Genomic DNA, 15,971 nt, shown 5'->3' with positions numbered 1-15,971 from the left:
AAACTTTTGCATATGATTAGTTTGCAGGAAGAAAGCCTGGCTTACTGCTGACTCTACCCCTTCCCCCATTATCCTCTATGCACAACTTAAGGTATAAAAACTACTTTGGAAAATAAAGTGAGGGCCTTGTTCACCGAAGCTTGGTCTCTCCATGTCGTTCTTTCTCTCACCTTCTGGCTGAATTCCCATCTGGAGCATGGAGGCTCGTCAAGCCTACTAATTTTGCCTGGGCTTCTAAGATCTGACCGGGGAGGCCTTAGTGTCTCCATTCCTTCGGGAGAACGGGAGGATGCCTGCGGCCTATGTAGGTGACGCAAATTCCTTGTCTTGGAATTTAATTGACTTTCCACGTAAACCAAGTTATTCAGCCTCTTTTCTTCACTAAATTTCTTCGCTGCTCTATCCTTATTTAATCACTCTTTATATCTTTAATTCTATTGTACCCTGATCGCAGAAGCCGTCTCCCCTTCGAAACCCCTGAATCCTGCTGGGGCTGGACCCTGGTAATGATTGATGTAGAACGTCATGTAAGTTTACAGTATATGATGTGTGGAATCAATACATTTACATATCATGTTGCAGCAACCACTGTAGCACCAGCTAACACCACATCATATCCCATCATTGTCCTGTCTTTTTTGTGTGTGATGAAAACATTTAGGTCTAGTTTCTTAGAAACTTTGAAGTTGTTAGATACAATCACAGTGCTGTGCGCTAGATCTTCAGAACATATTTATCTTCTAACTGCAAGTTTATACGCTTTGACCAATATTTCCCCAGTTCCTCCACTCCCAGTCCCTGGTAACCACCATTCTATTGTGTCTCTGCAAATACAGTATGGTATCACTCATATGTGGAATCTAGAAATGCACTATATTCTATGGGAGGAAAAATATTTTTAAATTCTGTTTTTAAAATGTTCAAATGGAATGGCCTTTGCTTATTTATCTTTTAATATGCTACTAGTTTATTTATTTATATCTTGGTTTCTCCAAGATCTTAAGGCAAACTCTGTAGGATAGACTCAAGGGAAAGATGGGAGAAATGCTCATGCTGTTATACCCCCAAGGCAATTGTTCTTATACCTGGCTGCATATAAATATCATTGGGAAAAGGTTTTCATCTCTTCCACTGCTAACTGATTAAGCAATAAGTAAATTTTATTGAAGTATCATTGACTTACAGTATTAGTTTCAGGTACACAATTTAATGATTCAATATTTTATTGATTATACTCCATATAAAGTTATTATAAATTAATGGTTATATATCCCTGTGCTGTACAATATATCTTTGTTATTTATTTTATCCATAGTAGTTTGTATCTCTGAATTTCCTATACCAATCTTGCCCCTCCCCACACCCCCCCCCGCCACCTCTCCCAACTGGTAATTACTAATTTGTTCTCTACATCTGAGTCCATTTCTATTTTGTTATATTCATTCATTTCATTTCTTAGATTCTACATGTAAGTGAAAACATACAGTGTTTTTTTTCTTCTATGTCTGACATTTCACTAAGCATAACACCCTCTACGTCCATTCATGTTGTTGCAAATGGCAAAATTTTATTTCTTTTTATCCTGAGTATTATTACAGCATACAAATATATAATGCACCTATTTTATTAATTCCTCTGTTGATGAACACTTAAGTTGTTTCCATAGCTCAGCTATTGTAAATAATGCTGCTATGAACACTGGGATTCATGTCAATGTACTAAAGATCCCTTTGTACCACATCCTCATCAATGTTTGTTATTTGTAGACTTTTTGATGATAGCCATTTTAACAGATGTGAGGTCATATCTCACTGTGTATTTCCCTGATGATTAGCAATGTTGTGCATTTTTTCATGTGCCTGTCAGTCACCTACATAGTTTTTTAGGCGGGGCGGAATATCTATTAAAGGTCTTCTGCCTATTTTAAATCAGTTTTCTAATATTAAGTGAATTAAGGAGTGTTCTATCCTCTTTATTTTATTGGAATAGATATTAGTTCTTCTTAAATATTTGGTAGCATTCCCTTGTGAAGCAGTCCAGTCTTGGACTTTTGTTTGCTGGGATTTTTTTGGTCACAACTTCAATATCATCACTAGTGACAGATCTGTTCAGACTGTCTATTTCCCTCTTGATTCCATCTTGCAAGGTTGTATGTTTCTAGAAATGTCTCCATGTCCTCTGTATTATTTAATTTGTTTACATATAACTGTTTATAGTATTCTCTTTGGAGAAGGCAATGACACCCCACTCCAGTACTCTTGCCTGGAAAACCCCATGGATGGAGGAGCCTGGTGGGCTGCAGTCCATGGGGTTGCTAAGAATCAGACTCGACTGAGTGACTTCACTTTCACTTTTCACTTTCATGCATTGGAGAAGGAAATGGCAACCCACTCCAGTGTTCTTTCCTGGAGAATCCCAGGGACAGGGGAGCCTGGTGGGCTGCCGTCTATGGGTCACACACAGTCAGACACGACTGAAGCAAACTAGCAGTATTCTCTTATGGTTTTGGATACCTCTATGGTATCAATTGTTATTTCTCCTCTTTCACTTATTTTGTTTATTTGGGACATCTCTATTTTCTTCTTGGTGACCCTGGATAAAGGTTGATCAATTTTCTTTATCTTTGCAAAAAAACTTTTTCGGTTTCAGTGATCATTTCTAATTTTGTCTCTATTTTAATTGTTTTCTAATTTTTATTAATTCCTTCCTTCTGTTTACTTTGGGCTTTGGTTATTCTTCATTTTTCTAATCCCTTTAAATAGTAGGTTAGGTTGCTTTATGATATTTTTCTTATTTCTTGATGTATTGTTGTAAACTTCTCTCTTAGAAGCTTTTGCTTCACTTCATACATTTTGGACAGTGGTGTTTCCATTTTCATTTCTCTCAAGGTATTTTTTAAAATTTCCTCTTTGAATTCTTCTTTGACCATTTGGTCTTTTGGTAGAATGTTGTTTAGTCTCCATGTGTTATATGTCTTTCCCTATAATTTTTAATAATTTCTATTTTAGTGCTTCTGTGTTCAGAAAAAATGCTAATATAATTTATATCCTCTTAAATTTGTTGAGACTTGTTTTGTGGCTTAACGTGTGATCTATCTCAGAGAACATGCTGAGAAAAAAAATGTGTATTCTGCTGTTTTTAGGTAGAATCCTGTAGATATCTAAGTGCAACTTGCCTATTGTGTCATTTTAGACCAATATTTCCTTATTGATTTTCTTTCTGGATGATCTGTCATTGATGTCAGTGGTACATTAAAGTTCCAGACGATAATTGTTTTATTGTACATTTCTCTCTTAACATCTGCTACTGCTTGCTTTATATATTTAGGACCTCCAGTATTGGGTGCCTATATGTTGATAAGTATAATATCTTCTTCTTTTTATGTCTTTATCCATATATAATAAATACCCTTCTTTGTTATAGGCTTTCTTTTAAAGTCTACTTCATTGGATATTAGTATAACTATCCATGTTTTTGTTGTATTTTCCATTTGCATGGAATAACTTTCCTTTCATTCACTTTTAGTCTGTGTGTGTCTTTAGCTCTGAAGTGAGTCTATTGTAAGTACCATATAGAGTTTTTAAATAAATCATCCACCCTATGTCTTTTGTTTGGAGCATTTACTCAACTGACATTTAAAGTGATATTGATAGGCATGTACTTCTTGCTATTTTGTTCAGTTCAGTTGCTCAGTCATGTCAGACTCTTTGCAACACCATGGATGCAGCATGCCAGGCCTCCCTGTCCATCACCAACTGCCAGAGTTTACTCAAACTCATGTCCATTGAGTCGGTGCTGTCATCCAGCCATCTTATCCTCTGTCATCTGCTTCTCCTCCCACCTTCAGTCTTTCCCAGCATCAGGGTCTTTTCAAATGAGTCAGTTCTTTGCATCAGGTGGCCAAAGTATTGGAGTTTCAGCTTCAGCTTCAGTCCTTCCAATGAACATTCAGGACTGATGTCCTTTAGGATGGACTGGTTGGATCTCCTTGCAGTCCAAGGGGTTCTCAAGAGTCTTCAACACCACAGTTCAAAAGCATCAATTCTTCAGTGTTCAGCTTTCTTCATAGTCCAACTCTCACATCCATACATGACTACTGGAAAACCCATAGCTTTGACTAGATGGACCTTTGTGTTTTCTTCACAAGGGTAATACAGATTTCTTACAGGTCTATATCAGTCCCATTGGATTTTAACCAGCTGAGTGGACTCCTCTTCCCTGGTATTGGATCTCAGGACTTGGTTTCCAACACGTGGCTCCAACCACTCACTCTCCAGGTGGTCCTCAGGTGTGTGATAACCCTTTCCCTCTGAGCTCCTTCCCATGCTCCCAGAGCCATGGGTCCTGACCTTGTCACTTCTCCCTCCTTACCTGGATCTGTTTGAATCTTTCTTACAGCCTTGATTGTACAGGAGTCTTTCTCCCAGTCTCCAGTTTGCTATCATTGAGCATTGCTCCATCTCTAGATGGAGATGTATTTCTGATATGTTTGTTGAGGGAGATGAGCTTGCCATCCTCCTACACTGCCATATTGATCTCTTCAAGAAATTTTTCTTTAATTGTATGTTTTGAACCCTAAATTTAAGTTCCTGAAACTTACTGAATGCAAATGTCTGTGGTGGGTCCCAAGAGCCCACCTGATACTTCATCCATCAGTGACAATCAGTGTTTCTGAACTGCATTCAAGAACCATATTTTCCTCCTGCCCAAGAGCAAGGTCTATGCTTCTTTTCTCCTTGGTACCTCTCTTTGTTGTTGTTGTTGTTTAATTGCTAAGTTATATCTGACTCCTTGCAGTCTCATGGATTGTAGCATACCAGGTTCCTGTGTCCTCCACTGTCTCCCAGAGTTTGCTTAAATTCATGTCCACTGAGTCAATGATGCTATCTAATAGCCTCATCCTAAGCCACCCTCTTCTTTTGCCTTCAATCTTTCTGAGCATCAGGATCTTTACCAATGAGTCAGCTTTTTGCATCATACGGCCAAACTCTTGGAGCTCCAGCATCAGCATCAGTCTTTCCAATGAATATTCAGGGTTGATTTCTTTTAGAATTGACTATTTTGATCTCTTTGCAGTCCAAGGGATTCTCAAAAGGCTTCTCCAGCATCAAAATTCTAAAGCATTAATTCTTTAGTGCTCAACCTTCTTTATGGTACAACTCTCACATCAGGACATGACTACTGGAAAAACCATAGCTTTGATTAGATGGACCTTTGTCTACAAAGTGATAACTCTGCTTCTTGATATGCTGTCAGAGTTTGTCATAGCTTTCCTTCTGAGGAGTAAGCATCTTGCAATTTCATGGCAGCAGTCACTGTCTGCAGTTATTTTGGAGCCCAAGAAAATAAAAACCTGTCACTGCTTCCACTTTTTCCCTTTCTATTTGCCATGCTGTGATGGGACTGGATGCCATGATCTTAGTTTTTTTTTTTTATGTTGATTTTCAAACCAGATGTTTCACTCTTCTCTTCACTCATCCTCATCAATAGGTTCTTTAGTTTCTCTTCATTTTCTACCATTAGATTGGTATCATCTGCATATCTGAGGTTGTTGATATTTCTCCTGGCAATCTTGATTCCACCTTGTGATTCATCCAGCCTGGCATTTTGCAGGATGTACTCTGCATAGAAGGTAAATAAACAGGGTGACTATATACAGTCTTTTTGTACTCCTTTCCCAATTTTAAACCAGTCCATTTTTCCATGTCTGGTATAGTTGTTTTTTCCTGACCTGCATGCAGGTTTCTCAGGAGACAGGTAAGATGGCCTGGTACTCCCATCTCTAAGAATTTCCCACTATTTCTTGTGATTCACACAGTCAAAGGCTTTAGTGTAGTCAATGAAGCAGAAGTAGGTGTATTTCTGGAACTCCCTTGCTTTCTCCATGATCTAATGAATGTGAGCAATTTGATCTATGGTTCCTCTGTTTTTTTCTGAATATAGCTTATACATCCTGGAGTTCTCAGTTCACATATTGCTGAAGCCTAGCTTGAAGGATTTTGAGCATAACCTTGCTAGCATGTGAAATGTGTTCAATTGCATGGTAGTTTGAAAATTCTTTGACATTGTCCTTCTTTGGGATTGGAATGAAAACTGATCTTTTCCAGTCCTGTGGCCACTGCCGAGTTTTCCAAATTTGCTGACATATTGAGTGCAACACTCTAACAGCATCATCTTTTAGGATTTTAAATAGCTCAGCTGGAATTCTGTCACCTCCACTATCTTTGCTCATAATAATGTTTCCACTTGACTTCAGACTCTATGATCACATCATCATGATTATCCAGGTCATTAAGACCTTTTTTGTATAGTTCTGTGTATTTTTGCTACTTTTTCTTAATCTCTTTTGCCTTTGTTAGGTGTTTACCATTTTTTCCTTTAGTATGTCCATCACTGAGTGAAATGTTCCCTTGATATCTCCAATTTTCTTGAAGACAGCTTTAGTCTTACCCATTCTATTGTTTTCCTCTATTTCTTGCATTGTTAATTAAAGAAAGCTTATTTATTTCTCCTTGCTATTCACTGGAACTCTGCATTCAATTGTGTATATCTTTACCTTTCTCCCTTGCCTTTTGCTTCTCGTCTTCTCAGTTATTCTCAAGGCCTCCTCAGGCAAACACTTTGCCCTCTTGCATTTCTTTGGGATGCTTTTGGTCACTGCCTCCTGCACAGTGTTATGAATCTCTGCCCATATTTTTTCAGGCACTTTGTCTACCAGATCTTATCCCTTGAATCTATTGGTCACTTCTACTGTGTAATCATAAAGGACTTTATTTGACCTGCCCATCTCAAGTGGCCTTGCATGGCATGACTCATAGCTTCATTGAGTCAAGCCAGCCTCTTTGCCATGACAAGGATGTGATCCATGAAGGGGTTTCCTCTCTACAGTCTCCTTTTTGGAGCTTTTCCATAAGTGGCCTTCATACTTCTCCTCCCTCATTACCCATGACTGCATTAGTTAGAATAAGGAGATTAATGTTAAGGTATAATTGTCATGACAAATTTAAAATAAGAAGCCCAATTCTCTCTGCAGAAAATAAGAAAAGAGACATCCCCTCTCTAATTTATTTAGAGCACTTACTTTAGTAAGCTCTTTCTCCATTCTGTAAGATTTTGTAAATCCTTTTGAGTGCTAGATAGGCTTTTGGTCAGCTTTATGACACAGGAATGACTTTCTCAAGACCCATCCTTTGAAATGTAAACATCAAGAGTCATATGCCCAGGCTCTCCATCTCTGTGGGAAGGCTGGAGACTAATTTTGAGGGTGCCTGCCTCCAAGCTGCAAAATTGCCTCCTGTCACAAAGAGATGAGGAGATTATTTTTCCCCTGGATAAAGCCAATTAGCTAATACAAATGGTCACCCCAATAATCAGTTGAGCCAGGATGAAGTCTGTGTAACAGACGGTGCTGTCAAGCCCTCTTACTTAAGCACTAGTCACTGTTCATCCTGCACACACATGGAGCATGCTGTATCTGCACTGAGGTATAAAGGGTGAGATTTCTGTCTTTGTACCTGTTTGTGGACTGCCTGTGATGCACATCACACTCTGGTTTAATGCTTATTCCATAAGGAGGCTGTTTCTTTTCTCCTCTTCCTCTGTGGGAAGGTTTTCTGGGTTGGGAAAAGATTTGGTTTTTAATTATATTTTCCTAACATAATCAGTGAAGGGAGGACTCATGAAGTAAGGAAGAATATTTACAGTGAATAAGATAAGTTTTACAGCTGGGGAAGTCCCTGACAAAGGTGGGAGTGGAAATATGGAGAGTGGTCTATAATAGGGTATTGAGGAATGGATGGGAGCTGAAGTGTACACGTGACTTAAGGCACCTAAGAAGAACTGCTACCTTAAAAATAAAAGGCAGTGTGTAACTTTTGTTCCTGTTCCATTGGTGCTGAGGTCTCAGAATGCTCTGTGGGCTTCTGGCTTTTCTAATTTTCTAAAGTAGGCAGATCTGGGCTGAAAGTGAGAAGCCAGATAAAGGAGTATGATTTCTGTCTCAAAGTTGGCAGAAACAGTGCAAACAGTCATAACTTAATGGCATAACTTAATGACATATGTCATTAGGTCATAACTTAATGACTTGACATTAAGTCACAACTTAATGACATATTCTGTTTAAGAAAAAGAGAACTTCTGACAAGAACTTCAAGAAAGCAACAACTAATGAAGAAATCAAGACAATTTGAACAAAATGTTCAGTTCAACCTGGAGAAGAAGGCTTTGGGGATCTGGACAGGAACACTTTCACTACAATAAACAAAAGACTAGAGAGCTGTTCTGTTCCTGAGCCATCTGACAAACTGCTGCTTCTTCCATAATTTCACTCCCTCTACAGATAGGCAACTGTCTGTCTCCCCAGGAGGCTGGCCTTTGGGCTACCCTAAATGGTGAATGAAGAGAATTGGGAGCAAGCAGCTTTCATGTATGCAGAAATCAGGGTTCATGTGGTTTTCACTCACTTCTACCTTCAGCAGCTCCTGGCACTTATATGTAGGTAGGCTTTTGTCTGGCACTGAAATCAATTCATTTGTAAGAATGTTCTAAGGGCTCTGCTGTCAATTAATGTGAAGATACAGACTACACATCACCATTTAAGAACTGCAGGCTGGGTTTTTCATGAACGGCCCTATTCCTTGTAGATAAACAAGCTTTAACCTACCTTCCGTAGTTCCACAGGGAACAAGCTGCCCGTGTCTTGGCTCAGGAAACATTTGAGCTCTGCTATTCAAGTCCTTCACAAGTCAATACTTTCTATTTTCTTCATGAGCTGGGACAAATATAAACAGTACCTGAGTAGCTTTTTGTTCCAGCATTTAAATATATCTGTTTCATGTGCAATCACCTTGGCAGAAGGTATGGCTGTATAGCTTCCAGGGCTTCAGAGCATCTCATAAATAAAGGGAAGAATTTGAACATAGAATTGACTTACTCACTTCAGTGAGAACATGGCACATCTGGCCAGTTTATTATCCCTCAAGGTGATGTTCATTTTCTCATGATGCTGCTACTAGACAGCATACAACTCTGCCTAAATGTCCATCACATACATTTTCAAATGACTTATCCTGGGACAGATTTTCATTTGGATAGTTTGTACATTATGATTCAGGTGTTGGGAGACATCCAGTGTTTAAAGAATGAGAACTTGTGAGCTCATGAGTATGTATGACTACTTTTGCCAATATTTATTCAAACAAATCCACCAAACAACCTGAGGTTATGTATGGGGACCCTGGAAATAAAGATTAAACAACAACAACAAAAACAATCCCAATCTTTCATAAGGCTATGTCATCATTGAGCACAAAAGTTCAAAACACTTTACTCAAAGAATGTAATGCAGTGTATAATCTCAGTTGCCCAAATTCATTGTACTTACTCTTAAACAGGAAAAGAGAAGAAAAATACCTCAGGATGTGGCCAGAAAATCAACTGCTTTGACTAGTTCATACAATGTGGTCAGATGGACAGGAGTGAAGGACCAGTCCAGCATGAGCAAAAATATGGAGATGTGGGAGTGGGCATGGCTGATTCAGCAAGTTCTAAAATCACTGGCTCGTCTGCAAGAGAAATTTCCTCTTGCAAAGTGTATCACTTGGGATGAGTTATAAGTGTGGAGAAATCCTAATTATTGGAGGGCTTTGTTTAAAATAGAATTGCATGTGTCTCTCACGTAAAATCCCAGAGCTATGCGATATGAGGGTGGTTGAAACACTCTGACACCAAAACCCAGAATCTTTCTATCTTGTGGCTCTGGTTGTGCAAGCTAGATTTTCCAGTCATATTGGCATCATTCTAGCTGGAAGGGAGGAGGTAAAGAAACAAAAAAGAGACTTTCATTTTTAAAGACACTTTCTTCCTTTGAGGACAATTGCTGGAAATTGCACACAGAAGTCCACTGGATTCTCATAGATTTCATTGGGACACCAGGGAAACTAAAAAATGTGGTCTTCATTTCAGGCTAGCATGTGCTTAGCATGACAAGCACATGAAAAAAAAAAGAAAAGAAAATTTTCTTTCTGTTAAAAGTAGAAATAAATATAGGCATCAATAAGAATAAACTAGACATCAGTGCCACAAGGAATAATGTGGAGTAAAGTGGAGTATTTAGAGTGATTCTGGATCAGGACTCTGCAAATGTCTTCTCTCAAGGACTAGAGAGCAAATATTTCAGGCTTTGTGAGTTTCTGATGTAACTTCTCAACTCTGCCACAGACAGTAATGCAAAAGCAGCCATAGACAATAGGTAAGAAAATCACTGTGGCTGAGGTCTCAAAAAGCTCAGTTTCCAAAAAGCAGGAGGAGAGCAAAACTTGGCCAATGTACTACATGTTTTTTTTTTTTTTAATTTTATTCCTGGTCTAAATTATAAACTTTTCTTGGAAACGCTGTGTACAGGACAATATGAACAAAGAACTCGCCATGGTGGAAGGATCTCTGGAGAGATTTGGAGTATCCAATAATATCCAATAATAATTTGGATATTATTTGGAGACCTGGAGTCCAGTCCTAGTCTATCGGTTTAGATGTGCAAATTTAAGGAAGTTATTTTGCCAGTATGGACTTAACAGAAGAAGAAAATAGTAAGAAGAGTGGCAAAAATACACAGAACTGTACCCAAAAAAATGGTCTTAACAGCCTGGATAATCACACTGAGGTGATCACTCACATAGAGCCAGACATCCAGGAGTGTAACAGTCAAGTGGACCATAAGAAGTATTACTACAAACAGAGCTAGTGGAGGTGATAAATTCCAGGTGAGCTATTTCAAATCTGAAAAGATGATGCTGTTAAAGTGCCGCACTCAATATGTCAGCAAATTTGGAAAACTTAGCAGTGTCCACAGGACTGGAAAATGTCAGTCTTCATTCCAATCCCAAAGAAGGGCAATGCCAAAGAATGTTCAAACTACCACACAACTACACTTATTTCACATGCCAGCAAGGAAGTGCTCAAAATCCTTTTTTCTAGGCTTCAACAGTACATGATCTGAGAACTTCCAGATGTTCAAGCAGAGGAACTATAAATCAAATTGCCAACATCTGATGGCTCATATAAAAAGCAAGGGAATTCCAGAAAAAAAAATCTACCTCTGCTTCACTGAATATGCTAAAGCCTTTGACTGTGTGGGTCACAACAAACTTTTGACAACTCTTTAAGAGATAGGAATACCCAGACCACCTTACCAGCCTCCTGAAAAACCTGTATTCAGGTCAAGAAGCAACAGTTAAAACCAGACATGAAATAGCAAACTGGCTCAAAATTGGTAAAGGAGTACATCAAGGCTGTATATTGACACTCTGTTTATTTAAATTATATGCAGAGTACATCATATGAAATGCTGGGATGAATGAAGCACAAGATGGAATCAGGATTTCCAGGATAAATATCAATAACTTCAGATATGCAGATGGCACCACCCTAATGGCAGAAAGCAAAGAGGAACTAAAGAGTCTCTTGACGAAAATGAAAGAGGGGAGTGAAAAAGCTGATTTGGAACTCAATATTCAAAAAACTAAGATCATGGCATCTGGGCCTATACCTCATGGCAAAAATAGATGGGGGGAAATGGAAAAAGTGACAGATTTTATTTTGGGGGCTCCAAAATCACTGTGGATGGTGACTGCAGCCATGAAGTTAAAAGACGCTTACTCCTGGGGAGAAAAAGTATGACAAACGTAGACAGTGCATTAAAAAGTAGAGACATCACTCTGCTGACAAAAGTCCATATAGGGAAGGCTATGGTTTTTCCAATATTCATGTACAGATGTGCGAGTTGGACCATAAAGAAGGCTGAGTGCTGAACAATTGATGCTTTTGAACTGTGGTACTGAAGACTCTTGAGAGCTCCTTGGACAACAAGGAGATCAGAATAGTCAATCCTAAAGGAAATGAACCCTGAATAGTCACCGGAACAACTGGTGCTGGAGCTGAAGTTCCAATACTTTGGCCACCTGATTTGAAGAGCCTCAGCTTCTTGAAAGAGACCCTGATACTTGGAAAGGATTAGGGCAGGAGGAGAAGGGGGCAACAGAGGATGAGATGGTTGGGAGGCATCACTGAACTCAATGGACATGAGTTTGAGCAAACTGTTGGATATAGTGGACAGAGAAATCTAGGGTGCTACAGTCCATGGGGTCACAAACAGCCAGACAAAACAGAGTGGCTGAATAACAAGTTTTGCCTCAGAGAGTAACAGTGTCCTCATTTTTCAAATGAAGAGATTGAATAGAAAGTCTCTAAAGTTATTTTCAATTCCAAAAGATGAAGGAGATAGTGGAATTAAGATGTCTAATTGGAAAAGTGCTGCCCCTGCAGCAGTTTGTCTAATTGTGAAGATACGAATCTTGCAGGAAAAGTGGAAGAAACGGGGGAAAAAAAAAAAACAACTGATGATGAGTTAGATAAGGTGATTAAGGAAAATCATGAAATGCCTACCAGATTTTCAGCAGTGGGGCTGAGAGTTTGGTCCCACATCAAAGACAGAAACAGAGGGAGATTCCACCTTCAGTAAAAATGTCAGGAAGAATGATTCTTCCCCACTCAGATTTTTCCCCTCTTTGTCAAGGGTCAGCAAACTTCTTCTGCAAAGGGCCAAATAGAAAATGTTTTAGGCTTTCCATGCCATATAGTGTCTGTCACAGTCAACTCTGCCCCCTTGCAATGACAGTAGATGTAGACAAATGGGCGTGGTTGTGTTACAATAAAACTGTATATATAAACTCTGAAATTTAAGCATTCTATAGTGTTCAAGGGTCACAGAATATTATTTTTTATTTAGTTTCTTTTTTAGTTTTTAAATTAAGAACGTATGATAACACATTTACAGGAGACTTGGAAAACAGAAAGCTTGACTATATATTACAATTATTTTTAAGGAGATGAATTAAGATTTTAGTTGAAGTTTCAATATCAAACTCTCAAAAATTTGTAGAATAAATAGTCCGAAAAAAGTAGGATAGAGTAGACCTGAAAAGCACTATGAAGCAATTTAACGTAATTAAGATTTTATATAATTTCCACACAACTGGAAGATACAAATTCTATTCAAGTTCCCATAGACTTTAAACCAAGAGACACTGAAACACATCCAAGAACATAAAACAAGGGGAAAAGTTGTCATGATCTAAACGTCTTGAAATCATACAGAATTTGTTCTCTTATCACTGTGGAATTATGTTAGAAATTGATATCAAAAGATATCTTAGAATAACCTACATATTTTCAAGGGCAATGTGACCTTTACCAAGAGAGATCTTTGACTTAATCATTGAAAGCCTCAATAAAGTTAGAAGACTGAAAAGACACAGGGGGTGATCACAGAGAAAAAAGCATTTAAATGAAAAATTAATATCAGAGTGAGAAATTAATATCAAACATACTTTAAAATCCCATATTTTTGGAAATTAAATCTTCACTTCTAAATGATGGGTGTTTGTAAGAACCCTTAACAAGGAAAATTAGAAAATATTTGGGTGTTTGTAAGAACCCTTAACAAGGAAAATTAGAAAATATTTGTAACAAAATAAAAATGAAAGGAGAATTTATCAGAATTTATTGCATGCAACTGAAACTGCTCAATGCAACTAAATACAGTGTAGAATTTTGAATAAGATACGAAAACAAATAATGGACACACATAAAAGTTTGTGAAATTTGAACAAAATCTGTACTTTAGTTAATAATACTGCATTACAGGTTAATTTCTTTTTAACAGCAGAGTATTTCTTTATATTCTCAGAATTGAGTTAGAAGTTTCAAGCCTCATTCAATTTTTTAAAAAAGTCTCTAAAATAATAAACTTTCTAGACTTTTAGCAGTAATAGTATTGCTAGAATAAATGGAACTATATCAAAGTTTTATGTGAATATATATTAGAGATACAGCATTCTATTCATATTTAGTCAAACAGTGGAATCAACATATCATAATTCTTTAGCTAGGAAAAATTCATACATTTTCTAGAATATATATTATGCATATTTTATATGTATATACACACAAAAGCTTTATTACTATCCTTAATAAAGGCCTGAGAAAGAACAACAAAAAAAGAGACAGAAAACTGGCAAACATAAACTAAATGAAATGGGACCACTGAATATAAAATATAAAAAGTGAGACAAACTAGACAGAAGTAAAAGATCATCATATGGTTCAGTTGTTATTAAACATAGCTATTCACCAGAATCATATCTGGAGCTTTGCAGGAAAAAACAATATCTGGGCATTTGTATTTTTCAAAAAATTCCAAGATAATTCTGTTGTGCATCTGGATTTTAAAAACTGATTACAGGCTTTTCTATTAAATGGTAGTTTTAGTGATAAAGAATTCTATTATTTTCTCTTGACCAATCATCATACAACAGTAGTATTAAAAATACAAGTTACATAATCACAATAGTAAATAATACTTAATCAGTTTTCACAATCAATAGCCAGACAAAATATAGAAGATAATTACAGTTGCAAGTCATAATGGAGACCTGATTAACCTAAGAGTGTAAATAACTACTTATAATTTGGGGACTTAAATAGAGTGATGTAATAAGTAGAAGTGCTTACATGCACATGTTTTCACCCACACAGCCAGTCTATATCTTTTGGTTGGTGCATTTAATCCATTTATATTTAAAGTAATTATCAATATTTATGATTCTATTACCATTTTCTTAATTGTTTTAGGTTTATTTTTTTTGTAAGTCTTTTCCTTCTCTGGTGTTTCCTGCCTAGAGAATTAGCTTTAGCATTTGTTGTAAAACTGGTTTTATGGTGCTGAAATCTCTAAACTTTTGCTTGTCTGTAAAGCTTTTGATTTTTCTGTCAAATCTGAATGAGAGTCTTGCTGGGTATTCTTGGTTGTAGGTCCTTCCCTTTCATCACTTTAAATATTTTGTGCCATTCTCTTCTGGTTTGTAGAGTTTCTGTTGAGAAATCATCTGATAACCTTGCAGGAGTTCCCTTGTGTATTGTCATTTTCCTTTGTTGCTTTTACTATTTTATCTTTGTCTTTAATTTTTATCCGTTTGATTACTATGTGTCTCAGTGTTTTCCTCCTTGGGTTTATCCTACCTGGGATTCTCTCCACTTCCTGGACTTGGTTGACTGTTTCCTTTCCTATGTTAGGGAAATTTTCAGCTATTATCTCTTCAAATATTTTCTTGGGCCTTTTATCTCTTTTTTCTCCTTCTGGGCCCCCTATCATGCAAATGTTGGCATATTTAATGTTGCTCCAGAGGTCTCTTCATTTTTTCATTCTTTTTTCTATAGCCTGTCTTGGGGCACTGATTTCTACCATTCTGTCTTCTCTGTCTCATCCTCAGTTATTCTGCTATTGATTCCTTCCAATGTATTGTTCATCTCTGTCCTTTAGTTCTTGTATGTCTTTGGTAAATATTTCTTGCATCTTCTCCATCCTTTTTCCAAGATCGTGGATGATCTTCAATATCATTATTCTGAATTTTTCTTGAAGGTTGCCTATCTCCATTTCATTTAGTTGTTTTTCTGGAATTTCAACTTGTCCCTTCATCTAGGACACAATGCTCTGCATTTTCATTTTGCTTAACTTTTTGTGATGTGGTTTTCTTTCTGGCCACTGCAGGACTGTAGATTTTCTTGCTTCTTCTGTTTGCCCTCTGGTGGATGAGGCTAGGAGGCTTCCGTAAACTTTCTGATAGGAGGGACTGGTGGTGCGAAAAAGTAGGTCTTGCTCTGGTGGGCAAGGCTGAGTTCACTAAAACTTTAATCCAATTGTCTCTTGATTTGGCCTGAGGCAACCCAGCCCCAGAATCTGCAGGTTCTATGGTGGGATTAATGGTGAACACCGAGAAGGCTTATGCAGAAGAATGCCTCCCAGGACTACTGCTGCCATTGGCAGTGAGCCCCTGCTAACCCACACCTACACAGGAGACCCTCCAACACTAGCAGATCGATCTGGTTTAGTCTCCTATGGGGTCACTGCTCCTTTC

This window comes from Bos grunniens, chromosome 9 (genome assembly GCF_055505025.1).
Source record: "Bos grunniens cultivar Pamir isolate PY7600 chromosome 9, Bosgru_T2T1.0, whole genome shotgun sequence".
NCBI lineage: Eukaryota > Metazoa > Chordata > Mammalia > Artiodactyla > Bovidae > Bos > Bos grunniens.
This window is presented reverse-complemented; position numbering follows the sequence as displayed.